This window comes from Perognathus longimembris, chromosome 19, assembly GCF_023159225.1.
Source record: "Perognathus longimembris pacificus isolate PPM17 chromosome 19, ASM2315922v1, whole genome shotgun sequence".
In the NCBI taxonomy this organism is placed as follows: domain Eukaryota; kingdom Metazoa; phylum Chordata; class Mammalia; order Rodentia; family Heteromyidae; genus Perognathus; species Perognathus longimembris.
In genome coordinates, this window is record NC_063179.1 from 44,754,695 (window position 1) to 44,780,744 (window position 26,050).

A 26,050-nucleotide genomic window follows, 5' to 3' on the forward strand; every position below is an offset into this window, starting at 1 on the left:
GTGGTGGTGGTCTTCTTGGAACCATATACCTGAAGATATCAAGGGTCGTCTGTGTATATGCACAATAGAATAGAATGTAGCCTTAAACACAAGGAGGAAATCCTGTGACTAGTGACACAGGGGATAAATAGGTAGGACCCTGTGCTGGCTGTGCTAGGAGAAAGCAACCGGATATATAAAGACAAACACTGAATGATCTCACTTATATTTGGAATCTAAACACGTCAAGTCATAGGAGCAGAGAATACAATGGCGGCTTGACCAGGAGCTGGATGTGGGAGAGGAAGGAAAGGGGGAAAGATAAGTGAAAGAGAATCAAGTGTTAGTTCAACAGGACAAGTAAATTCTGAACATCTGCTGGGCATCGGTGGCCCGTGGCTGTCATCCTAGTTACTCAGGAGGCTGAGATCTGAGGATCGCAGTTCAGATCAGCCAGAACAGGAAAATCCATGAGACTCTTATCTCCAATTCATCAGAGGAGGACCTGGGAGTGGTGCTGTGGCTCAAATGGTAGAGCACTAGCCTTGAGCCTAGGAGCTTAAGGACAGCTCCCGAGCCCGGACAGAGTTCAAGCCCCAGGTCTGGCAAAAAAAATATTTTTGACTCTCTATGGTATGGCATAATGACTACAGGTAATAGTAATGTATGTTTGAAAGTTGCTGAAAGTAGAGTTTTTACTATATACAAAAATACTAGAGTGTATGGGGTGGGGTCTCTGTTTCCTTAATTTACATTTCACAATGTATATGCATATCTATAATATGTAACTATTCGTACATATATGTGTGTATTTATATGATTTTAATTTGTAATCATACTTTGATGAAACTGGAAATGGGTAGAGTCAAGCTTGATACATATAGAATCCAGTGCTTTATTTATAAGCCCTAATTAAAAAAAAGAGAAGGGAGAGTCCTGATGCAAGAAAAAAATTACTTAATTGAGCGAGAATGTAATAATTCCTTTAAGGTTCAGAGGAACATCACTTCATTATCTGGGTCTTCCTGGAATAAAAAGTTCACCTTTTAAAAAAAATTAATTTTATTGTCAAGGTGATGTACAAAGGTGTTACAGTTACATACGTAAGGTAGTGAGTGAATATTTTCTTGTCAAACTCGCTACCTCCTCCCTCATTTTTCTCCCACTTCCCCTTCTCTCCAATCCCCCCCAAGTTGTACAGTTAGTTCACAACATATTGTTGTTTTTCTCTTTTAACCACAATTTTACTATGTAATACAGTCTGGCTTCCAAGTCTCAATCCTCTGTCCTTGGCCTTCTAAGTGCAGAAATTACAGGTAGGTACCCACTTTAACTGGCTGGAAGAATTCTTCAAGAAGATCTTCAGAGCATGTTGACATACTTCTAAACATCTTCAGGTGGACATATGATAAATCCTGGCTTCTTTTCCAGGGAAGTTTCCTGGTTTGGGCCTGGAACAATACGGCAATTTGCAAGAGGAAGTATAGATCGTCCGTAGTGCCTTCGTGACCTATGGAACTCCCAAATTCTCATCTATTAATAAAAGAATCAAGTGTTGTAGATTACTAGACCAGAGAGAGGGCAGAGAAAAGTTGAGGTCGTTTTACTATGTTGGGTCCTTGTGGCAGAAATCCCAAACGTGTACACCAGATGCCAGATGTAAGAAATGAGCTGGCATTCAAGAAACCGTCTTGAGTTCCAAAGACGTGCCGTGGTTCAAGGAACAGCAGGCACAAAGTATCCCTGAAGTGGCGAGATTCCCTTTCCTTCACTCCCTTCGGAAGCCATGCACTCTAGAATGAGATAAGACCCGAGCAAGAAAATAGTGGATCCGTGTCTACTTTATGCCCCTTGGTGATCCTTAGGGATTGGACTCTGGGCCTTCGTGCTTGCTAGGCACATGCGCTGCCACTTTGAACCACACTCCCAGTCTCTACTTTTTAGATGGCATCACACACCTCCCCCCCCCCCAGACCTGCCTTAGACCTACTCTCGAACCTCTTGGTGATTAGAGCTATGTACTACCACACATCAAAACTTATTTATTTGTTCATGACCTCATAGGAAGGTAAATGGCACTTGCCTTTGCCTCCAGCATTCATTTAATTTGTTCACTTAGAAGGCTGGGATTGTATTTTGCACAGGACACCTAACTATCTCCTAGAGCTGTGGTAGACAGAGAAAGCTTCTTTTGAAAACCCCCCAAAATTGAGACTCCACAGGTTAGAGATGGCAGGCTTCTACAGGCTCCTAGGATAGCATGTTATTTTATTTTCCCATGATAGCAGGTCACCCAAGGGCAAGCACAAAAGTGCACACCCCTGTAGCCACACCATGCGAGGCCAGCCACGTAGCTATAGGAGAAGCGCTAAACGAAGTTTATGAGTCTTAATCAGATGTTCTTCACTTCTTAACTGCCTGAAGCACTCTCTGTTTGGAGCTGAAGTCATCTGACTAAAAATAGACTTAGCAATCAACACCTCTCTGTTGTTTCTAGCTACATGGATGCTAAGGGCAGAGAAACATCTCCAAATAGACTTCAAAGAGCCCACGGCCCTTCAGACATTAATTTACACCAGTACCGTGTACAGCAGAATAGATGGGTAGCACAGGTACCAAGAGTGTCAACCAACTCAAGGTGTTAGCTTGTGAAACAGAGGTGTTATTGCAATAATAGTGATTATATCAACTGTTTCTCTTTCCACTCACAGGGTACTTTTAGATCACGGACACTGAAATTACCAACCAGTAATTTGGACATCAAATTTACAGCAACCATTCAAAGTAAATTGGTTCATTTTCACTCAGTGGTAGTGAATGGAATGCAATGAAAGAATGTGAAACACGAAAACAGTTCCTACTACCTCTCTGCATTCAAGTTCACTGAAGTTCTGGGCAGATGGTTCTTTTAGACATGGCTCAACTGTGCTGTCATCAGAACTGAAATCTTCAAAATATATACTTTAGGCTCCATAGGCTTTCTTCAATAACTTCACATGGGTCACTGATCGAAAATTCACATTTGTAATACAAGTTCTCCTACCTCATGAGGAGCCCGAATCCTTAATCTTAATCTTAATCTACATCTTCATCTTGAATTTAAGAAGTGCTATCTCCTGCTCAAGTATTTCTAAGCATACTTGGATAGTTTGTATTCCTGGTGGTTGTTTATTGTATCTGTTAGAAATGGGGCCCAGCCACAGGTAACATAATCAAACGGGAAGGAGGAGGAGGAAGTGCTCCCCTCGCATTCAAAGCCGAGTGGCGAGCTGGTCCAAAGGCTCTGTGATGCTGCCAGTCTTCCAGGCACCTTCAACATCGCCTTCCTCTAGCTTCAGCATGTGGCTTTTGTCTGGTGCTTGCTGCTTCCTGGTCACAAAATGACTGCCCTTTTCCCAAGCTTGTGTTCTTTGTTCTCAATAGAAAGAAGGATCAAAGGACCAAGGAGCAATTCCTGAAACAGGCAGGAAAGAGAATACACCTCAGAAGTTCCTAGCAGACAGCCAGTCCCCACCTGCTCTCCTCCATGCTGGAGACTCAACCCAAGGCCTTATGCATGCTAGGCTCAACAGACTTTTAATGACATCTCCATGTTCAGAAATGACTATCAGTGTCCTGAAGCTTGGGAACACAAGAGTTTTAGCCAACTACAGTCGTGTCTTGATGCTACCAATAACAAGTATAAAAAGAAGCAAGATAGAGCCCTGTCTAAAAGAAAATAAGAATGTGATTGTGAAGAGACAGGGGAAACCTGATGCTAAGTACGGTGTAGTGTCTGCCATCCAGTGTTCTGGATAAATGCATTTCAACTGCGATCTTGCCTCTTGGGTGGAGGGTGCTTTCTGGGTGTCTTCTATCTTATCTTATAGCCCCTACACCACACTTTTCCCTTGTTTCCCATTAGTCACCTAATTAACAAAGACTTCTGTGTGTCAAGGACTATTTTAGATGTTGGGAAGGACCTATAGCATAATGACCATCATCTTACAGGGAACTTATATTACAATAGGGAAAACTGGATTTCCACCCAAATCATCTTCCTAGCTGGGCTTTATCACCACCCCGAGCATGACTCTGGATTGAGTTCTCTGTTCTAAGCAGCTAAGCTTGAGATTTTCCTTTTCTCGCCTGCGAACTTCCTTTCCAGTGTTTCCTCTTGCTCTCTGACGAGCCCAGGTCCTTCCAATCATACCTCAGACATTTCCCCCTTCTCAACTTGACATACAGGACACTGCCTTGGTCCTTCTTCTAGTCTGTCTCCGTCTTCCTTGGCATTGGTGAATCATCCAACTGTCTGTCCATCCTTGGACCCCTTCTTGGTGCCTCTTCTGGTTCTTAGTGACGTGGTGAGCTTACAAGGGGGTCACCAGGGTCTTCTCCACCCTCAGAAACTTCCCACCGTGCCCTGCGCCCCTGCGGGCCCAGCAGAGACCATCCATCAGCCAGCTGCTGCAGACCGAGGACGGAAGCATTTGCTTCCGCACACCCAATTTTCTAAGCAGTGTACATGTGAAACTGCACAGCAGCGGGTGGGTACGAGCCTCCGGCCTTGCTGGGGGTGAGGCAGCCGTGGAGCCGCCATCTGTGTATCTCGCATCTTTGGAGGCTGCTCAACCTACGGCCTCAAGCTGAGCCTTGCAGCCTTCTCCCCCTGAGCCAGCCCAGCGCCCCCCGACTGCGTCCCCAGAGCAGGGATCGGTGGGTGGGCGGCGGGCCCCTGCCGCGCCAGTGAGGAAGGGCCGGACTCCCGAGCCTCAGCACCCTACGGACAAGACGCGAGGGTGACAGACCCTCCCAGGTCTGGTGAGAGGATTCAGCGAGGAAGCGAAGGGGAAAAAGCCTTCGCACGCGGGAGGGGCCCAGCACAGATTGATCCTAATCCCTTCCCTTCCCTATTCCTTTGCTGGGATAATTATTAATCACCTGTGCACTTCCATTTCACTCCCTCCTCCTCCCCCTCCCCTCCCCCTCCTCCTCCCCCTCCCCCTCTTCCTCCTCCTCCTCCTCCTCCTGAGCTCGAATTCAAGCCCTCTCACACTTGCTAGGCATGTCCTCTACCAGTGACTATACTTCTAGCCCATTTTTGTGCTGATTGTTTTGAGATGGGGGTGGGGGGTCCGTCTCATTTCCTTCCTGACTCATGTCTGGACTGTGATCCACCTATTTAGGGATGATAAATGTGCACCATCACACTTGCTTTCTGTTTCTTTTCTTTCTGTTGGGATGGTGTCCCGTGGACTTTTCTGCTGGGGCTAGCCTGGGACTGTGACCCTCCCACTTAGCTTGAGATGGCAGGTATACACCGTTGTGCCCAACTCTCAGTTAAGAAGATGTCTCCTGAACTTTTCTTCCTGTGGTAGAACCTCTCACATCACGATCCTTTCTGGTAGCTAGGGTTATGAGAATGAGGCACCAGTGTCGAGATATCCCTCCATTCTTGTGAGCTTTTTCAGGACAACACTGTTACTGGTGTCTCCATAGAAAGGGGGAGGTGTTAGAAAGAGAATTAAAGATGATAAAGTATGTTCTTGGTCATGGACTTGCCACTCATATGGATTGCTTGGGACTGGTTCATATGTCAGTAGAGCGAAGGGACTGGGTTAAAGGATTGCTAAAATCTATGTATCTAACCTAAATCTCATAAAGAAGACAGTGAGTGACTAGGTACCCAGTAAACCTCAGACCCAAGACTTGTTCCTTGCGGGGTAGGTGAATGGGCAGCTGAGGTCACGCTGGGTATTTTGTTCCAATCGGCTCCTTCAAGTCCGTCAGACTCTTGCTGAAATCATGTGGTGACTCCTTGGGCACTCAGCCAAGCAACTTACAGAAATCCTGACCTTGACCTAAGTCCCATCCATCCAGCTGCTCCCCCAGGATGACGTGAGGTCGCTGGTAGGAAGGAGAGGGTGAGAGGTAGAGCCGGCACTCAGGCTCGGCAGCTCTCCTCCTGCCTCCATTGTGTATCTGACCCTGGACACTAAGATGTACAACTGGAAGCAAATGTTTTAGCATCCCCCCCCCACACTAACTAATAAAGGTCAACATGGACGCTGAGGATTCCCTTGAGATGATCATTTCAAAAAGGAAATGTGATGGGGCTCTGGGGGCGCACGCCTGTCATCCTAGCTACTCGAGAGGCTGAGATCTGAGGTCTGGAGTTCAAATCCAGCCCAGGCAGGAAAGTGGCACTGTGGCTCAAGTGGTAGAGCACTTGCCTTGACCAAAAGAAGCTCAGAGTCAGTACCCAGGCCCAGAGTTGAAGCCCCAGGACCAATTAAAAAACAACAGCACACGAGTCAGATGATAAAAATGTATTCTTTCCCAACTAACGTGTGTATGCAAGGGAGAAAGGTTTCCCTATACTGTGCGTCATTTATTTAAAATCACAGCCGATGTGACTTATCTACAGTGCAACCATCAGCTTAGAGGGCACAGGGAGGCCCGGGGAAAGCCGGAGTGAAGGGCTCCGCTCTCGATTCTCATCCGTGGCTTACTGTTCTACAGCCCCAGCCCATCATTCCCTGTGTCAACAACAAACAGGATAGTCTCAAAAAGAGAATAACTTCGACATTGTTTTCTAAACGATCTTGCAGAGTGCTACTACGCAGGATGGTTCTAACGCAGCGTCCGTTCTACCTCGCAAGCACAGGGACCTCAAGCCACAGACGAGCTCCGGTGATTCATGGAAATTGGGCCCAAGGTCTAACTGGTTGCAGGAGGACTTTGCAAAGAAGCGGCCACTTGTTTAACATCCAGCTTGAAAGGTGAGCTGGCCTTCGGTGGTTCTGGCTTCCATTGGAACGCATTCCTTATTTGGGTGTGAGGACCGGGAGGCCCTCGGGTAGCGGGACACAGTCCCATGCCGTAAGACGTGAGCTCCTGGATATTTTCGGTTCTTGCACGTTCTTCAGGAGTTGGGGGAGGACTCAGAAGCAGATGCGACCGCGTCTGCCAACTCAGGTGCATGAGGCGTAGCGAATGTTCCCTGCTTCATCAGTTTGGAATATGAACTGACCCGACATGACTTAGAATGTTCAGTGTATAATAACTCCCATCCTTTGTTCTCCCTGAGAAATTCGTACTTTTGTTCTTGGCTATTGTCCAGGAGACTTTTGAGACCTTAGTCCGATGAGCCAAGAAGATAACTCACCAAAGAAGCTGACAATCTACTGGAAACCAAGCGTGTTCATCTCGCGCACGCAGGAAGGCTGCTGCCGCTGGCCGGGGCCGCGGGAGGAAGCGCCAAGGCCGCGAGCCTGACGCTGGAGCGGCAGCTTCCGCCCAGCCGGGGGCTCTGCCATAGCAAGTGAGTTTCAGCAAGGCAGTTTTCCTTTCTCACGTATCCCCGCCCCCGGCCAGGCAGGGCTGGCTGTGAAGACGAATGAATCAGGAAAGGACAGGATTAATGCCAGACCCTCTCTCTGGGGACAGCTGAGCCCCTCGTGAACTTAGATCGTTCCTATATGCCTATCTACTTCGGTGTCTGCTTGATTGCTACCCCCCCCCCCCCGTGACTTCTTGCTAACGTAAAGGGTTTTAGGCAGATGCTAGTGGCTCATGCCTATCATCTTCGCTGCTCAGGATGCTAGATCTGAGGATTGTGGTTCAAAGCCAGTCTTGGCAGGAAAAAAAAAAAATCTCTATCTTTAATTAACTACCAAACCACTGGACATGAGCTGTGGCTCAAGTGGTAGAGCACCAGCCTTGAGCAAAAAGCTAAGGCCCTGAGTTTGAAAAGTCCTAGTATCCGTGCATGTATGCACACACACAAAGGAGCTGAATATCTCAGGCATATTCTAATACTCCACGTGTTATCTTTGCTCTTGGGTCTCCATATTATCCTCCACATCTTATGACGAGTAAGTTCACGCAGAAGCTGTGCTCCTGCCTTTCCCAATAGCAGCCAAGTGCCCACTAGCCTGTTACACTCTTCCACTCAAGCAGTGGTGGCCATTGACTCCCATTTACTGAGCTTCTCAGCCAGATCTTTTGCACCAAGACTTTCTATATCTAAGTGATTTGGTACCTATAACCAGAAATAGCATTTCCAAACGCCCTTTTACAAAGAGAAATAATATTTTAAGTCATACATCATGGGGCCCCTGGTAATAAAGGTAGACAATTCATGCAGAGTGACTACATGCGAAGTATCATACGTATGATCCTCGTCAGTATTCAACTAAAGAGAAAGGGTAGGAGGAAGAGAGTACTGAGCCCCCACATGCACAGGTACTATACTGGGTCCTCCCATACTTTGTCTCATTAGGAAGTTAAGGGTCCGAGAAACCAAGGAACTTGTTCCTGGGCATCTAGCCAGTACATAGTGGCCTGAGATTCGAACCAAGTCATCCTCACTCCAGAACCCATGATCTTAACCACTGCCTTCCAGTGCCTCCTTGGTTTGTGATGAGATGAACACAGGCTAATTAAATAAGCAGAGGGGTGGGCGCGACAGGCCCGGAGCCCCATCTACAGCGCTTTCCTTCCTGCGCCCCTGGTTTCTGATTTGCCGCTGGTGGCGGCTTTGGGTGTGCCCGAGGGCGCGCTAGCCCCAAGATTCAAGCGGGACGTTCAACATGGTGTTCTCTGACAGGCTTGCCACTCAGTGCTGTCAGGAAACTGGAAGCGTTCAGGCGATGTTGAGCTCCAGCTTTCATTTAAATAAATAGAAGCTCATGAACCTCAGAGCCGTTCTCTGTCTCCCATTTCAGGTACAGCCATATAGCTAGAGTTTGCGTTCGAATTCACATCTCTGTGTCAGTCCCCCATTCCGCCGAACACCCAATGCAATCGCAAGGTCTCCCGTGGGGCCGAGCACCCCGACTCTCCAGCTTCAGAGAAGAACGGGGTGGGGTGAGCAAGGCTTGACTCAGAGAATGAACACTGCACCAGGAATAAAATTAGAATTGCTCCTTGAATGTGTACACGCCCGTAGGCTAGGAAGGGGTGTCGCTTGTTTACTTTTTGAGCATAAATTACAGCGTTTTCCCTCCTCCGATAGAGACCTGACCTGTGAGGCAACATTTTCTTTTCCTCCGCCTGTTCATGGCAGGTAGGAATGGTTTGGTGAAATGTGTGTTGGTTTTCATTCCAGGTGAGAGAGCAAAAGTGAGGCTGCAAATCCTGAATCGCGCATTGAGTCAGACGCATGTGGGAGGAGGCTAGGTTCACGTATAAATAGTAACAAGGTCTGGGAAATCACTCATTCTTGGTTCTTGACACTGGGCCCTGGGTCCTGGAGTCCCTCCTCATGGTGACCACATAGCCTGGGAAGTGATGCAGTGACACACACACACACACACATACACACACACGCACACACGTACACACACACACACACACACACACACACACACACACACCAAAAACCCTTTTCCTGGAAATGAGATTGAAGGACAGATTATTATAAACTCCAAGCCCTTGTATATGGAATGGAAAACAAACTCAGTGCCCGAGGTTCTGGTGATGTGTTGAAAGGCAAATTCCACCGTCTGTCACCTTTCCACATGCCCGGATGGCAGCATTTGCCTCGGCCTAGACGCTCCTTCCAGAAACTCCTGCTAAGTGATCAGATACTTTTTATACCCAGCCCAGGGACTTAGGCGTAGACCTCTCGTGGTATTTAAAATAATTTTTAAAACATTTAACTTTGGTCCTTTTTTTAAAAAGTAGATAATGTTATAGTAGTAGATATTCACATGATCTATTTATCTATTATCTTATTACTCGCTACCCAAATGTCTCAGTGTAAGGGACCTTGTGGAGTCAGCTTTCGTGGATTTTCCTCCACTAATTTTATGATATTATTCAGTCCCAGGATATTGGTTAGTTCCAAGAATATGACTTTCTTTTCTTTCTTTCTTTTTTAAGATACTAACAAGCTTTCAAGCTTTTTCTCTCAGAAGCAGAAAGATACAATGGTTCTATATCATTGCTTTCAATTCTCTACTGAAGTTCAGTATTTCTGGACCAGAAATCTGAAAAATGGGTCAGGATATTAATCCTTTCTCCTTACGTTGTACTGCTCAGTTTAACTGTTTATTTCCTCTGTCTTCCGTGTGTGTGTGTGTGTGTGTGTGTGTGTGTGTGTGTGTGTGTGTGTGAGAGAGAGAGAGAGAGAGAGAGAGTACTGGGAATTAAACTCACGAGAGAGAGAGTACTGGGAATTGAACGAGAGAGAGTGTGTGTACTGGGAATTGAACTCACGGTCTAGGTACTATGCTTTAGCTTTTTCACTCAAGGCTGATGCTCTACCACTTGAGTGACTTCTGGCTTTTTCTGTGGCTAACTGGAGATGAAAATCTTATGAACTTTTCTGCTTAGTCTTACAGGCATGAGCCACTGGTGCTTGGCTTCTTTCTTCCCTTTGGAAGTTGCACGCTGCTGTTCTGGGAGCTAATGGCATAATTTCTACAGGATATTTTTTCTATCAACTCAAAACACTTGCAAGATGGAGGGAAACATTTTGGCAATTACGTAGGGGGATTATTATGAAAGGTGTGATAGCATTTTAGAAATACAAAGTATCTCTAATGTTATGATTACATGCATTTTTATTTGGCAAACAAGGGTTGTTCTAGCAATCCTTGACCTAGAACTTAAGGTATCATCTTCCCTTATCTAAGCATCTTTCCCATGAATTTGTCTTGTCTCCCCACTGTCCAGGTAGACGGACTGAAATTATAGTTCTCAAGTCTATGCATGGGACAGGAGTCTATTGAAGCCCAAATCTTCAGTCAGATTGGGGGCGGAGGAAAATAAAGTGGAAAGTCAGGCAGGCCTTTTCGTCACTTGATCCATCTACAGGTGCCAGAGGCACCCAGGGACATCTGGCTCTGGAATTCTTGCGATAGGCTCTCTCCCAAATAGTAACATCTCAGGTACTGAATGGGACCCTGTGGTGGCTTAATGCTGTAAGAAGTGTTAAATCCTTTTCCCTAACTACAGGTTCCAAAACAAAGGTTCGCAGTCGGTGGGTCGTGTGCTCTTGGCCGTTTTGTAAAGGATGGAAAGTTCACAAATCAGCCTGGGTACTATCTCTCACAGTGTGCCCTCCATCATCTGACACAGTGACTAAGGCCATCGCGCCTAACGGTGCAGCTTCAAATCCTGAATATCCTTCCTGCTAGTTGAGCGGCCCACAGCAAGTGCTTTGACATCTGGATGTCCAGTTTTATCATCTTTAAACTGGAATTTGTGCTGAAAATGCCACTTCATATGGGTGTTATCCTTGCTGAGTTACTATGGGAAACAGAGCTGCTCACATCATTAGGATTCAATATACTTTAATTATTATTATTATTATTGTTGCTATCAGGATAGATGAAAATCCATTTACTTATGCGTGATTTCCTTGTTACTCTTTAACCATCTATTCAATGAGAGCTGATGAAGGCCAGATGCAGAATTACCACCAAAGAAGGGATCTTCAATCTAAGAAAAGGATGAAGGAAATAGAGGAGGGGTAGTTTTCCTAAGATAGGGAGAAAAGTAAATACGGTAGGCGGGGCTAACTTCTCTATTAGGCTCAGAAGGTGGAGGGTCCAAACTAGGAACGTGTAGAAGCACATGAAAATGTTTTTTTTACTGCCTTTGAAATTAGAAGAAAAATGAACTTTCATGTTGAAAACTTTGTAATACATAACAATAACATAGTTGTTTTTAGCCATGTATATATATATAGAGAGAGAGAGAGACATATATATAATGAGTATAATTTGTAATATCTTCTTGGAGGGAAAGGCCAATGAAGGCAAATGCAGCCGGTCCCGTGGAAGGGCATGATGAGGTGTAGCACCTCTGAGGCGTTTGCTTGAGACCTTTCCTGTGTCCCCAGCTGAGCGGGGGGCTCTCTGGAAGCAGAGCACGAATCTTGCATGTTAGCTCAGTGCCCCTCCTAGGGTGTGGCAGATGAAGCACCAGAATAAATACTTGGTGGGTGATGAAATGGTTAGCGTCTGGGAGCATTTACAACCCACCTTGCAAAGAGGGCTCCGGCCAAGGCTGGAAGCAAGTGGACGGCCTACAGTGCGGGGCTCAGAGCTAAATCCAATGGGAGAAAATTCAAAAGGCCTCCGTTCTTTTGCTTCGTGCTCACTAGAAGCGGGGTTGTTTTGTTTTATGGAATCCTGAGAGAACAGGGAAGGTGACTTGATTCCAAATAGGGAAGAATTGGGGAGAAGCAGCAAAAAAGAAAAGAAAAGAAAAATCAAGGTCACTAGAGTGGGTAACTTCAGCAATGGAATTAAGAAACCTAATATCGCTGCATTAGACTTAGGTTAATAAGAAAAATCTTTTACTTTGATTCATATATTAGATTATTTTCAAATATAAATTATTCTTTTGCCATAGGGAATATTATATAGAAATTAAAATGAATGAGTGAATCTTAGCAATAAGATATCCAATAAAATACTCAAAACAAATCCTCAAGTATAATACAAAGCATGATAGCTTTTGAAATATTTTAATATAGAAAAGCTAAATATACAAAATAGAATGCTTTAGTTTCCCTTATGTCGCCCCCGCCTCCCCAGCTTCTATCTTGGCCAGTCTTGAGTCACCTATGTCTCTTATCCATTTCTTCCCTCTCTTATTATTGTGATGAAAATTTCAGACATTATATAGGTCATTTTATAATATGAAAGACTTAGTAGAAATGTATGTACACACACATATCACATTTACATGTGTGTATGTACATACACATCTCTCACATATACCAATACTTCTTCCACTAAATGTCCACGTCCCTGATGCAAAAGGGGATAGTATCTACCGATAACCTACACACATCCTCCGTTTACTTGAAGTCATCTGGAGGTTACTTGTTACGGTGAATAGCCTGTAAGAAGTTGTGTTGTATTGTTTAGGAAATAAAGATAAGAAAGGAAACTTGTACAGGTTCAGGACAGACGAATATTTCAGACACAGAAGTACTTTCAATTCAGGGCTTGTTGGATCTATGTATGAAGCATCTGCCAGCCCCGAGAGCTGGCTTTACTTTTATGAACACACAGCTATGTTCACAAAATAATACCATATAAGAAGCCTTTTTTTTTAAAAAAAAAAAAAAAGGTTGATCATTACTGTAGGTGGAAAGAGGGTTGTGTAGAGATCATTTTTTCTTTTTTTTTGGCCAGTCCTGGGCCTTGGACTCAGGGCCTGAGCACTGTCCCTGGCTTCTTTTTGCTCAAGGCTAGCACTCTGCCACTTGAGCCACAGCGCCGCTTCTGGCCGTTTTCTGTATATGTGGTGCTGGGGAATCGAACCTAGGGCCTCGTGTATCCGAGGCAGGCACTCTTGCCACTAGGCCATATCCCCAGCCCCTAGAGATCATTTTTTTTAATCCTCCATTTTCAAACTGTATTTTGTGAGTTTCTATTTATTTATTTTTGCATTCTGATTGATTGATTGAGTGTGTGTGTGTGTGTGTGTGTGTGTGTGTGTGTGTGTGTGTTATGACTGGAGCTTGAACTCAGACTTGCTCTCTTGCTTGGCTTTTCTCTCTCAAGGCTGACACTCTACCAACTGAACCATACCTCCACCTGTGGTGGTTTGCATACATATATATATTTCATAATATATGTTTCATAATATATTTCATATATACAAATAACACATATTCTATATCTTATATTATATAAAATATACAGATATAGGTAAGTTTCACTCTCATTGTCCCCCTACACACTCTCCTTTCCCCTCCTTCTTCCTCTTCTCACGGATCCCCCTACTCCTTTGCCACCCTCTTCCTTTTAGACTCATCTTTTAGTTTTGTTTTTGTCAATCAAGGTCTCGCTCTATAGCTCAGGCTGACCTTGAACTCATGATCCTGCTGCTTCTGCATCTCAAGAGCTGGGATTATAGATGTGCACTAACATATTAGACTGAGGCTTTGTTTGGAACAGATAGTTCTGAACACTTATAAAAGTGTTAAATAATTGATTAAAGAACTAAGAAGAGCATGTGTAAGGAGTCATATAAAAGTGTCTAAGCCAGGGACTATAATTCATAGAGTTCTGTGCAACAAACGCTCCATCAGCCTTGTTTTCTGCCTGATTAATTGTGATTGGCTTTGGCTTGCTTTTCAAAGGTGACTGAAATACATGGGAGGGCAGGGGGAACCAGACAAGAACCGTGGAACTCTAGCTTGCTTGGCATCTGATCATATGACTGGCACACAGGGCTTCCAGAATAGGTTGGTATGTTCCTGGCCTAGCCAGAATTCGGGGTGCCAGAGCCCCACTAGGTAGGAGTGGCAGCAGAGGAGAGAGGCACTTATTGTAGCCAGTGTCCTCTGGAGTCTCCAGTGACAAGCTTATGGACTGTTTTATTTCTTCTGGGAGAATTCCCATAGCACAGGGGAAATGGAGGAAAAAGGATCGGGAAAAATGGAGAAAAGTATTGGAAAAGAAAGAAAGACAAAGCAAGAATAGAGAGGGTTTAGATATTTCTCAATGCAAAGTGTGTTTAAGTTATTTCAGAGGGTCTGTTGTAAAGTCTGTTCTACTTTCAGCTTGTGTCCTGATTTGATTTTTTTTTCTTTGCATTTCAATACATTTCCACAGGCTGTGCTGCTTTGTTTGGTTACCTTCTCTGTAGGTAAGTGTGAGTGAGGATTGGTGATTGTGGTACATGAAACATTCTTTGCTTACCCTGAATTATGTGAGCTCCTTGGACCTCAGTTTCCATGACAGTCAAACTAAGAGCTCTCTAAGGTTCACTTTACATGTAGCACTTTATGATTTTGTGTGTCTGTGTTGGTTCTGGAGCTTTAACTCAAGGCCTGGACACTGTCCACGAGATTTTTTGTAAAATCAAGACTGGAACTCTACTACTTGAGCCACAGCTCCACTCCCATACTTTCATTGGTTGATTGGAGACAAGCATCTCTTTTTATTTATTTTAAATAACTTGAACATAAATAGTAGTACAGAGATGAATATTTCACCAAGATTGAAAAGAACAGAAAATTTGGCATCTTATTCCCCAGGCTCAGATCAATGCTCTCAGTTTGCTTTGAAAATAGAAACTACTTGACTTAAGGAAGTGGGAAAACCTCTCATGCTCCTGGATTGGGAGGATTAACATTGTAAAAATGACAATCCTGCCAGAAGCGATCTGCAGATTCAATGCAGTACCCATCAATATCCACAATATTCTTTAATGAAATAGAAGAAGCAATCCAAAAATTCATATGGAATAAAAGAAGACCATGAATAACAAAAAAAATCCTTAGGAGGAAGAACAGTGCTGGAGGGATATTATTAACACCAAACTTCTAACTCTATTATAAAGCCATAGTTATAAAAAAAATAGCTTGGTATTTGCATACGAACAGGCCTCAGGACCAACGGAATAGAATTGAAGACCCAGAAATGATCCCACAGACCTATGGCCCCAAAGCCATTGGATGGAAGTAAGACAGCCTCTTCAACAAATGGAGCTGGAAGGATTGGCTATACATGTGTAGAAAACCAAAGTTAGGTATTTATATATCACCTTGCACCAGAATCAACTCCAAATGGATCAAAGGCCTAGAGGTAAGAGCAAATACCCTGAAAACATTACAGGAAGGGATAAGGGAAACACTAGGACTCCTTGGCACAGGTTGAAACTTCCTAAGTAAAGATCCAGAAACACAACAAATCAAAGAAAGGCTGGATACATGCAATTGCATTAAACTGCAGAGCTTCTGTGTGGTGAAGAACATAGCTAGCAAGATAAATAGAAAGCCAACAGACTGGGAGAAGATCTTTACTAGCCATACAAAAGACAAGGGTCTCATATCAAAACTATATTTAGAGCTCAAAAAATTAACCTCCCAAGAACAAAGAAACAACCACTCCATTAATAAGTGGGCTAAAGAATTAAAAATAGACTTCTCTGTTTTAGAGGAGCTTAATTTGAGCTCTAAGTATATTTATGTATGAGACTCTTGTCTGTTATATAGCTCATAAAGATCTTCTCCCAGACTGTGGACTAGGTGCATATGACCATATAAAATGAAGCTTATCAAAATGAACTCCAAGAAATGGAAACAAGTGATTTTTATAATGTGCTATTTGCAGTTATCTCTTTTTCCTTTCTTTTTTTCCTTTGGTTTATGCCCTATTGTCACTGGGTTTGATTTCTGTACCCTTTATCTTGTATGTAAGTTTATTTGATTTGCAGAAGGGAATGGGAATCACAGAAATGGCAGGGCAAAGGGTCAACCAAAGAAACATCAATACTCACGAGACACTGTGTTGGAAATGAACTTTACTTTGGGGGGTAGGAGCCAGAAGAGTAGGGAACGCTAGAGAAAATGAAGGAGGGAGTAGCACTGTTTGGCAAGAATTGTACTCAATATCTTACTTATATAACTGTAGCCCCTCTGTACTTCTCTGCACAAGTTACAATAAATTTTTAAAAAATAAAATAAACCAACCAAACAAACAAAAAAGAAGATTGCAACTGCTTACACCTTGATTTCTGCATTTCCCCATGACCTGCACACCTTGGAAGAAAATGATGGTTGCGATTTTTTTTACCACACAAAACCCCATGATAAATGGAAGAACACATTTCTCAAATCAGAGAAAGAACGCTTTGTGTGAAGACAAGTCACAAGGGTAACTTCAGGTTGTAGACAGTTTCTCGTTCTATGCTAGAAGTCAAATTCCGGTGTGAAGAAGCACAACATACAACAATCTAGGCCTGAGATACTTGCACATGTGCACGCACACACTTCAAGTGGATGAAGCAGCATCTTTTTTTTTTTCAGTTGATACATTTGACCCTGACCCATCTACGACTTTCTACCTAGAGGGACACACGTGATGAAGTTCTAGGTGCTACTGCCAAGTCCCTTGGTGCTCACAGGAGGGGGATGTTGGGGCTGATGTCAGGTTTACTCTTCAGCACCTGGAGTGGTCATGTGGTGGAGACGGGAAGAACCTGTAACTGGAACCAGGATTAGAATAGCAGAGGAAGTGGAAAGAACCGTCTGCAATCGACCCCAAATATCCACAGTTCTTAAAATAGGATAAAGACTAAGTTAGTTGGGGGGAAATGCCAGACTTAACAGGGCTGAGATAATGGCTTACAGATTTGAAAAGCTTCAGGTTGAAATCTAGCTTAAATGATGTACTTCAATACAGTTCAATTGTAGTAAAGAATTCAATAGAAAGCTAAACTCGGTTAAAAAATATTCGTGGTTTTTGGATTGTTTTTCCCAAGGAAGAATGACAAATTGTTAAGTTTGACAACATAAAAAAGTTCTGCTTCTCATAAACAGATAAGAATCACAAGAATGAAGAACAACTTACTCCTAACACATACAAGGACCTCATCCCAAGCCCGTAGCACAGCTAAGCCACCAGAGTTGGCCCACAGCCACCCAAGACCCCCACCAGCACAGGAAGCAACACAGATCAGCAACACGAGATTGCCACGCCCAGATGTAGAAAACTTACACCGCAATGCTGCATATATGTGTGTGTGCATGTATATTTATATAGGCACAATATACAAGCATAGTACATATACACCACTATTGGGCCATATCAGCTAAGCAGATCTGTGCTATGCCTCATAGAACAGGAAAAGATGTTCACAAGATATTAAAGAATCAATATGCCAGTTATTCAACTCATAAAATGTAATCTCTTTCCTTCCTTCCCCTTCAAAAATGGTTAGGAAAAAAACTACACAAGAGCCTCATGATAACCAAAATAGTAAATTAAAACAAGGAAATATTCTTTTGCCTATCAAGTCAAGGAGTTAAAAGCTGAGAATACCCTTGGTATGATGTGGGGAATTATCCCTAAGACTAGGTTCGCTTCTGATTTTGATGTCCATTCAAAATTATCTAAGGAATTATCTGAGAGTTATGAATCTCAATCCTCTCATCTTTAAGTGAAGGATCACCATAGTCTCACTTGCAGTGTTGGTTCAGGATCAGATGAACTAGTGAATCTTACTTGAGTTGAATTGAGGTTTCCCACTCCGCACAGAACAAGAAGAGCATGGGGCTATGTAGACTTGCCCCCCTGGGGACATTGTAGCTTTATTCAGTGAAACTCTACAGGTGACACTGGGAAGGATTTTATCAGTAGACAGTATGTGGATATTGTCAAATGTGGATATTGTCAGTAGAGCAGCAGGAACTAAGAGTGATCTGAAATTGATGTTGGTGGAAATGGAGGCTCGAGGCCACTGTTTTCTACTAATTGCCATGACAAGAGGTGATGCCGTAAACCACTTCTAACTGGCAGAAATGACCACCAATGCGGCACTTGCCGAGAGGACCCTGGAAAGGACATATTCAAGGGAGAGGAAGCCCTAGGAGTGACTTCCGTGTGTTCAGCAGGAATCCTCCTCAGGAAGGCTGATGCTGGAGAACTAGAGAGCTCAGGCGAAGCCAAAGGAAGGCCAGTTGAGGTAGGGGGCCCACTCCTGTTTGGTGAAACAGTTAAGATGTCTGGCTTTCAGAGACATACTTCCTGGGTTCAAATCAGGTTTTCACCAACTGTGTGACCTTTAGGAAGACTTTCCCTTTATGCATCTCCGTTTTCTCATTTGCTAATGTAGATAACTGTGACGGCTAACTCATGGGGTTATTATGACAATTATATGAGTGCATATAAAGACATTTAAGGATTCCAGATCATGATACCTGCCTAGTTAATGTTGCTGTGATTATTGGTAGTAGCACGAGGACTACTGTCTTTCTTAAATGGCATTGTTGGAGGCCTGAACGTTCTGATTGGCATGTCCACGACTGACCCTGTTTCCAAGGGTAAAAAGGTTTCATGAAAAAACAAGGGAGGGAGGGAGAGAGAGAGAGACGGAGAGAGAGAGAGAGAGAGAGAGAGAGAGAGAGAGAGAGAGAGAGAGAGAGAGAGAGAGAAGAGCGTTTCAAGCCTCACTGTAGATTCCTCCCCTTGTGATCTGGGGAAGTGTTTGTTGAGCATTTGGCCCGCTCTCCTGTTTTCCCAACAGAAGCGATATAAAATCTCCTGCTTGTAGTCGGTGGTAACTTACAGCGTTCTCGCAGATGGGGCTTCCTCTCTCACCAAACAGGGACCCCTCCCAGGTTCTCAGCCTCCAATGTACGATCCAAGTCAGTACTCCAGTGGGAAGGCTGCTACTGAGCTCTGGCAGGAGAGAGGCCAAGGATAACTTCTTGCTTCAATAGTAAGGGCAAATATCTTAATCATGAACATTTCCTAGAGAATATTCCATGATGTTTTTGCAACCTCCAAAATAGAAAGAATTTTATTTAAAAAAAAGATGAATGAGTAGGGGTTAAATCTCCCTTACCAAGTTACTTTGCCCTGCCTTGCTAGGTTAAAATATAACTTCATACTGTGGTATTGGGTGTGTGATAGGGCAATCTTTCTTTTCTCATATAATGTAGAAGTAAAAAGATTTGCACACATAATTTCAAGCACAGTATTCAAATGAGTGAGCCTGCAGACAGCAATGTCTCATCCTTTTTCTCTTCCTCAAGCTAAAGAGAAGAATGCCATTGAGAAGAATTCCCCAAACAAGGAAGCTTTCTTAGGATTGGTATTTAGGATGAGTGGACCCAGAATATGTGGTACCTATACGCAGTGGAATTTTACACAGCCATTAGAAAAAAATAACATGTCATTTATAGAAACATGGATGGACCTAGAAAAAGTCATGTTAAGTGAGGTAAGCCAAACTGCCCAGAGAGACCAACGGTGCACGTTCTCTCTCAGATGCAGAAGCTAGATCTAAAACACTCGGACACAGTGAATTCTACAGGGCTCTAGGTGTTCACACACAGTAGGACCAAAAGAGGACACTCGTAGGTGAGGAACAAAAAGGTACAATACCTGTGTGCATCTGATTACACAAAACAATATTTATCAAAATAAACTTCAGGAAATCAAAACAACAGATTTTTTTCTTTGTGTGTGTATGTTACTTTAAGATTTTATTGTAAAGGTAATGTATAGAGGGGTTTCAGTTATGTAAGTTGGGTAATGAGTACATGTCTTTTTGAACAGTCACACTCTTCCCTCCTTTTTCTCCCAAATTTTCTGCTCCTGAGCCCCTGGTTTTGTCTATTTCGCTGTTTTTACTTTCTTTCATTTTTGTTCTGTTTGTTTGTTTATATGTCTTTGGGAGTATAAGGGGAGGCACAGAAATGGAGAGAGAAAGGGTGAACAAATGCAGCAATGGTGCTCACTGTTCACGGAAAACACACAACGTGTGGGTGGAAGGGGAGGGCAAAGCTGGGAGAGAGCAAGGCAAGGGGCGACAGCATCCAGAAGGAAGACGACTCTTTCCCTGACTTATGTAACTGTGTTCCCTCTGCGTATCACATTTATAATAATAAACATTTTTTAAAAAGACAGGGACTTGGCATAGTAATCAGTGTCTCTTATCATAGGAAAGGCAGGTTTTTTGTTTTGATCCAAAGGTCTTGGTGTGGAAAAAGTAGACTCTGGAGTGGGATCTAGATGAGCCCTGGCTGCCCACCACAGGAGGTAGAAGCTTCTTTACACTAGAGATAAAATGATCAAGAAGATTTCAACAGGATAGACGACCTTTTCTAAATCACTCACGCACGCTCACTATTTATCCCCAAAGAGGAAAAAGGCTGCAACCACCAATGCGTAGAGCATACACACAGAACATTCCTATAACCATCAACTATAACACAGGTATTCAGAGGAAGGAAGAGGAGAGGAGAAACGAGATGGGTAGAGTCAAAACAGACAAACCGAGTCAAATTCTCTTTACAGCACAGACAAGGCGGCAGCAGGTGACGGCCAACCTCCCTGCTTTGTAAGGAGGAAGTAAAGGAGGGAGGGAGGCAGGGAGGACGGGAGGGAGGGAGGGAGGGAGGGAGGGAGGGAAGGAGGGAGGGAGGCCCTGAGGTCCCATGCTGCTACCCGGCACTGGTCACTTCTCTGAGGAGCATCTTGACTTTTTCCACCCTGTTTAATCCCAGGCTTCTCTGCGCAAAAGGAGTTTTTCACTGCTGGGGTTTCAGGGGTGCTGAAACCAGGTTCCCTTTCCTCCTCACTAGTCACAGAATTGCCCTTTGGTGTCACAGAGGATGCCCGCTGGGCCTCCTCTCCAAGGGGGCACACTTTCGCTCACCTATAACACGGAACGATGATCCTTCCAGTTATGTTGGAAGGCTACGGGAAGAATCAAGTGGGATGTACTTGTGACACAGTCAGCATCGTGCGGAGCATCTGGTTTTGGGTTTTTTTTTTTTTTTTCCTAACACAGTTAACTCTCTACTTATTTGAGGGGAAATAGAAGTGGTGGCAAACCTGGCGTGCTTTCCCAGATTGCTTTTTCCTCGTTCGCTTTCTCTGCTTTGAACTTGGAAGAACATTGAATCGTGTCTACCTCTGATTGTGGCTTCTTTTTAACTTCGTGAGTTGTGAAATAGCACAATAAAATAAATCTCAACTGATCAACCTTTTGAGTGTGCCAGGTAAGCCAGCTTCACCTAATCATTAGTTAGAGAAACTCAGGGTCATCTACTTACGAGAAAAAACAAACAAACCACAACACAACACTGTTGTGATGAAGTGCGGTCCAGACATTATATAAAAATGCATTAGGAAGGCAGAATTTTTTTTCTTGCACTTAAAGGCCTAGTAAGTAAGGGCCTAGTAAGACCGTGAGTTCAAAACCCCAATACCATAGAAAATGTTTGTGTCTGGTTTTAAACTCTTCCTTGGCTGCTTTCTTGTCACTTGCCAACATCTTGCTTTGCTTGCTTTGGAAACAACGCATCCACCGAGAGCTGGTATGAATGTGGCCAAACACAAAGGAAAATCGGGGCAGCAGCTTACTCAGAAAGTACCCTTGAGAGCAGGAATCAAAGCAGAGCATCTCCTTTGTTAAATGGCAGCTTCTCGGTACAACCACTTGTGATGGCAGCAGTGGGGCACTATGTCGAAAGCGAACTGTGCCGCTTGTGGGTGCGCATGCAAGAAAAAGAAAAAGCTGGGAGACTGAGGAAAGGGATGACATTGTCCTGAAAGAAATGTGCTCTTTCTCTGAGTTATGGAACTGTAACCCCTCTGTACAGCACCGTTATAATAACAACTAAAAAAGAATAAAGCACCCCAATTCTTTTCCCCACCTCTGATGCAGCGACAGTGGCAGCCTGTGGACACTTTGCAGATGTGACTACATTGTGAGTAATATTATCCTTGGCATGGCTTAAGCAAGACCTGACCCCAGACATCCTAAAGGGAGAGAGACAACAACTCAGCGCACCTTAAAGGGAGTCCTGTAAGAAAAGCGCGTTTTATTATCAAATGGAAGGGAGGCAGAGCTAGAAGGTTAAAACACCACTGATCACGGAGGAGGTGCAGAGAGGCCGGTCCCAAAGACCCTGGCTACACCTGTGAGTTCAGTTCCCTCTGAAAGGAGGGAAAGAACTGGCCAGAATTCCCTAGAGAGGGAAAATGGAAAGTTTGGTATCCGTTGGGTTTCGAAGCGACAAGCTTTGGCTGAATTTTATGCAAATAATTTCTTGAAGAGAGATTTAACAGCTTCATAAATATCTGGGACATAGAGCCAGAAACCTAAAGAAGGCCCGGACCAGTGCCAAAACCCTACCACAGTAATTTTCTAAGGAAGATAGCACCTTTTTCTTGAGTGCCACGGGCTGGGTAGAACACACAGCAGAGATGTACTGTCTCCAGCTCTGGAAGTCCAAGACCAAGGTGTGCGAGTTGGGCAAGGAAGGCCCGTCCCAGGTCTCTCGCCTTGGCTTGTGGAGTCATCTTTACGGGACGACATTCTCCCTGTGTCTTCTCACACTGGCTTTCCTCCATGACAGTCTCCGTCCAAACTGCCTTTCTTTTCCTTCCTTTTTTTTTTTTTTTAAAGGATATTGAGCACACAGATGGGGTTCATCCCAGTTCCTCACCCGAACGGATTATCTCTGTAATGACTGTCTGCAGATATGCTCACATGCTGAGATAACTTGGTGTTAGGTCTTCGGCATATGGATTTAAGGGAAGAGGAACAAAAGCAACTCTGAGTAGACAATCTCACTGGACACCAGTTATGGGACATTGTTTGCTGATGATGTTTTACCCCTCCAGACCTTGAACACCAGGAAAAGAATGTCCCTCTGGCTCCGATGGAAGCATATGATTGGCTGGGCCTAGTCACAAGCGCAGTGCCTTCCAGCCAGTGAGGTTAAACCCATTAGAATCCGGCTGGCTCCATGTCTAGCGAAGGGGATAGGCTCTACCACCTACCAAGACCCATGCTGTGGGAATATCCCACTTGGGAGGAGGTTCAGTGGCTTAGCAGTTAAAAAAACAACAACCCTGCACTGGGAACCATATCAATACTCCTAAATTTTTTAAAAATGTGTTCTAATCATGCATATTTACCATGTACAGCATGACAATTCAATACATGCATAAAATGTGAATGACACATCAGTACTATTCAAGCCAACCAATATCTTCCTCTAGGCCTGAGAGTCTATGGAAAGGGCCTTGAGTAACATTTAAGAGGCTCTGGAGCCCTACCCCATAATGGAGGAACCCCACCCATGAATGGCCAACTCATTAGCGGCAGTCCAAGCCTACCTTTCATTCCTACTGAGAGAGGAGGAATCGTGTGTGACCTTCCTAGTCAACATGATGAATCCTGCCTCAGCCTTTGCCCCCTCAGCCAGCTATGGTAAGACATAGACGTGCCCGGGAAGGGGGTGGGGGCAACGCTTCTTCTGGTTAGGAAAGGGCCACACTGAGCACACAGTGCCAGGCCCACTGATCAGAACCCCTGGAGATTGACAGGCATACTGTCAGACGGGGTTCTTATAGACTTCTCAAGGCAGCGGGGTGTTGTGCCAAAAGGACAGCCACTTTGCTTCCCCCCGGGAGACTTTAGGATCCACAAGAACGCCACCGTCGCTCCTCTCATCACTAGCATTCTGTAGAGCTCTCTGCCCGCTTCCAGATTCCTTGTTCACCAACCCAGGCACTCTGCTAGGAACCGGAGAGTCGAAGGTGAGTGGGTTTGCTCTCTGTCCTCAAGGAAATCCTGTGTAGCGCAGAAGACCTGTACACTCACAAATACCTGCAGCACACCGCAGGATGTGGAATTGTGTGTGTGTTCCCGGGTGTGCTTACTCACTTGCTGTCTTCCACCGTTCACGTGTAGAAATGGCCCCTAGTGACATTCATGCTGCCTCTCCAGCACCCAACACTTAGACCCTGAAGAATGTTAGGAATCCGATAAAGGTCTGTAAACGACGTCGGTGGAGAAAGGAGTGTTCCGTCTGCTGAGGAGGCTCAGGGGAGGTTTTCCCAGGGAGGAGCCCTGGCCTCGTTGCTCTTCAGTCCCTCTGTGTGGTATGGGGGGGTGGTATTGGCCACGAGAGTGGCATGCTTCCCCACATCCATGCCCCTTGGCAGTGAGTTTGGCCACGTGACTCATTTGGATCATGGGAAAATAGCACACTCGACGCAAGCAGAAACTCGAAATGTCCACACGGGTTTCCGATTTCTCCCTTGGAACCGTCCCACCATCAGAACACAAGCCCAGACTAGCCTGCTGGGAGGCAAGCGACGGCATGGAACAGAGGTGAGTCACCCCCTGGAAGGCCATCCTAGGCCACCTAGCCCCAGCAGAGGGGGCAGCCGACTGCTCAGACCTGAGGGAGCTCAGTCCAGATCCACAGAGTATCCCAGGTGACCCATCGAGCAAAGAGAGATGTGAAATGACCGTTTCCGGTTCCAGCCACTAAACTGCAGGGAGACAGGTTACATGCTATTACTGGGACCATTGATAAACGGATACACTCACTGTCTCACTAGATAATAACCCATGAAACCATTTGCACTAATACGTTAAACATAAGGAAACTGAGGCTTGGAAACAAATAAATAGGAGAATGGAATTCCGCCCAGTCTCCTGAGTCTTTGGACTTCAGAACAAGTGCTCCTTTTTCGATCTCAGCTGCCTTTATGTTTAGAAATGTGACTCTGATATGACATAGGAACCTATGATTTAATCGTATTAAAAGGAAGGAAGTGGGATGGGAGGGAGAGAGAAAAGGAAGAAGGGTAAGAAGAAAAAGGAAGAGGAAAGGAGGAAGTTCCTGTTTGCTTCCTGAGCGCAGCCCCTCGAGTGGCCCTCAGGGAACTCTAAGTTAGGTCTATATGCACACCATAGGCTAGTTCAGAGATGGGTTAAATAACATGTTTTAAGGGTGGGAAAGGGAAAGAGACTTGAGCCAGAGAGGACAAGGTAATGGACATGGATGTTTCTGTGACGCAGCTGAAATTGTCCATCCTGCTTTTGCCTAGGGGGTCAGAGGAGGACTCTCCGGCACTATGAGATTTCAATAGTGCCAAAACAAGACAAAGCAACCAACCAAACAAAACCCCACAGCTCCGTGAAAACAGCACTCCGAGGCAGGAGGAGGGCCTTGGCTAAGGACCGAAAGTGAAAACTAGCTTGACAAATCCAGGACCCAAAGGAGGGCTAAGGGAACTTGCCTGAAGTAGGGGAAGGAGAAGAGTTTATTCTCAGGACATCTGATATGTGTTTCAAGATGACGCTGAAGAATGGACTTTTGAGTAGAATAGACTGTAGGCAGAGAAAGGCAGAAAGAGGGAGATGTGGTATGAGTCATTTCCACTGTCCATGCCAGAGATAATGGTTGCTGGATGGTGACGATGGCTGTGCAGGTAGTACCAAGCAGATTTCTCTTACAAGTAGAGTCAATGACGAGCTTCAGTAGAGTCAATGGCTCGCTACACAGGAAAGGCGTTAAGAATGACCTCTGTCTTTGGCTCAACCACACCGGTAAATAGATGGTGTGTCATGGTGTCATTTACTGAACCAGGGGCAGCCACAGAAAGACATATGTGTATGTGTGTGTGTATACGTATATATGTATATATATGCATATATATGTATATAAACATATATACTATGTTAGAATGGGCACTAAACAAGGAGAGAAAGGAATAGGGATAAAAGGTTAAAAATACAGGGCCTCTATTGGAGAAAGACAGGGTAATTCCTTTAGTGTATAACGTCAAGCATC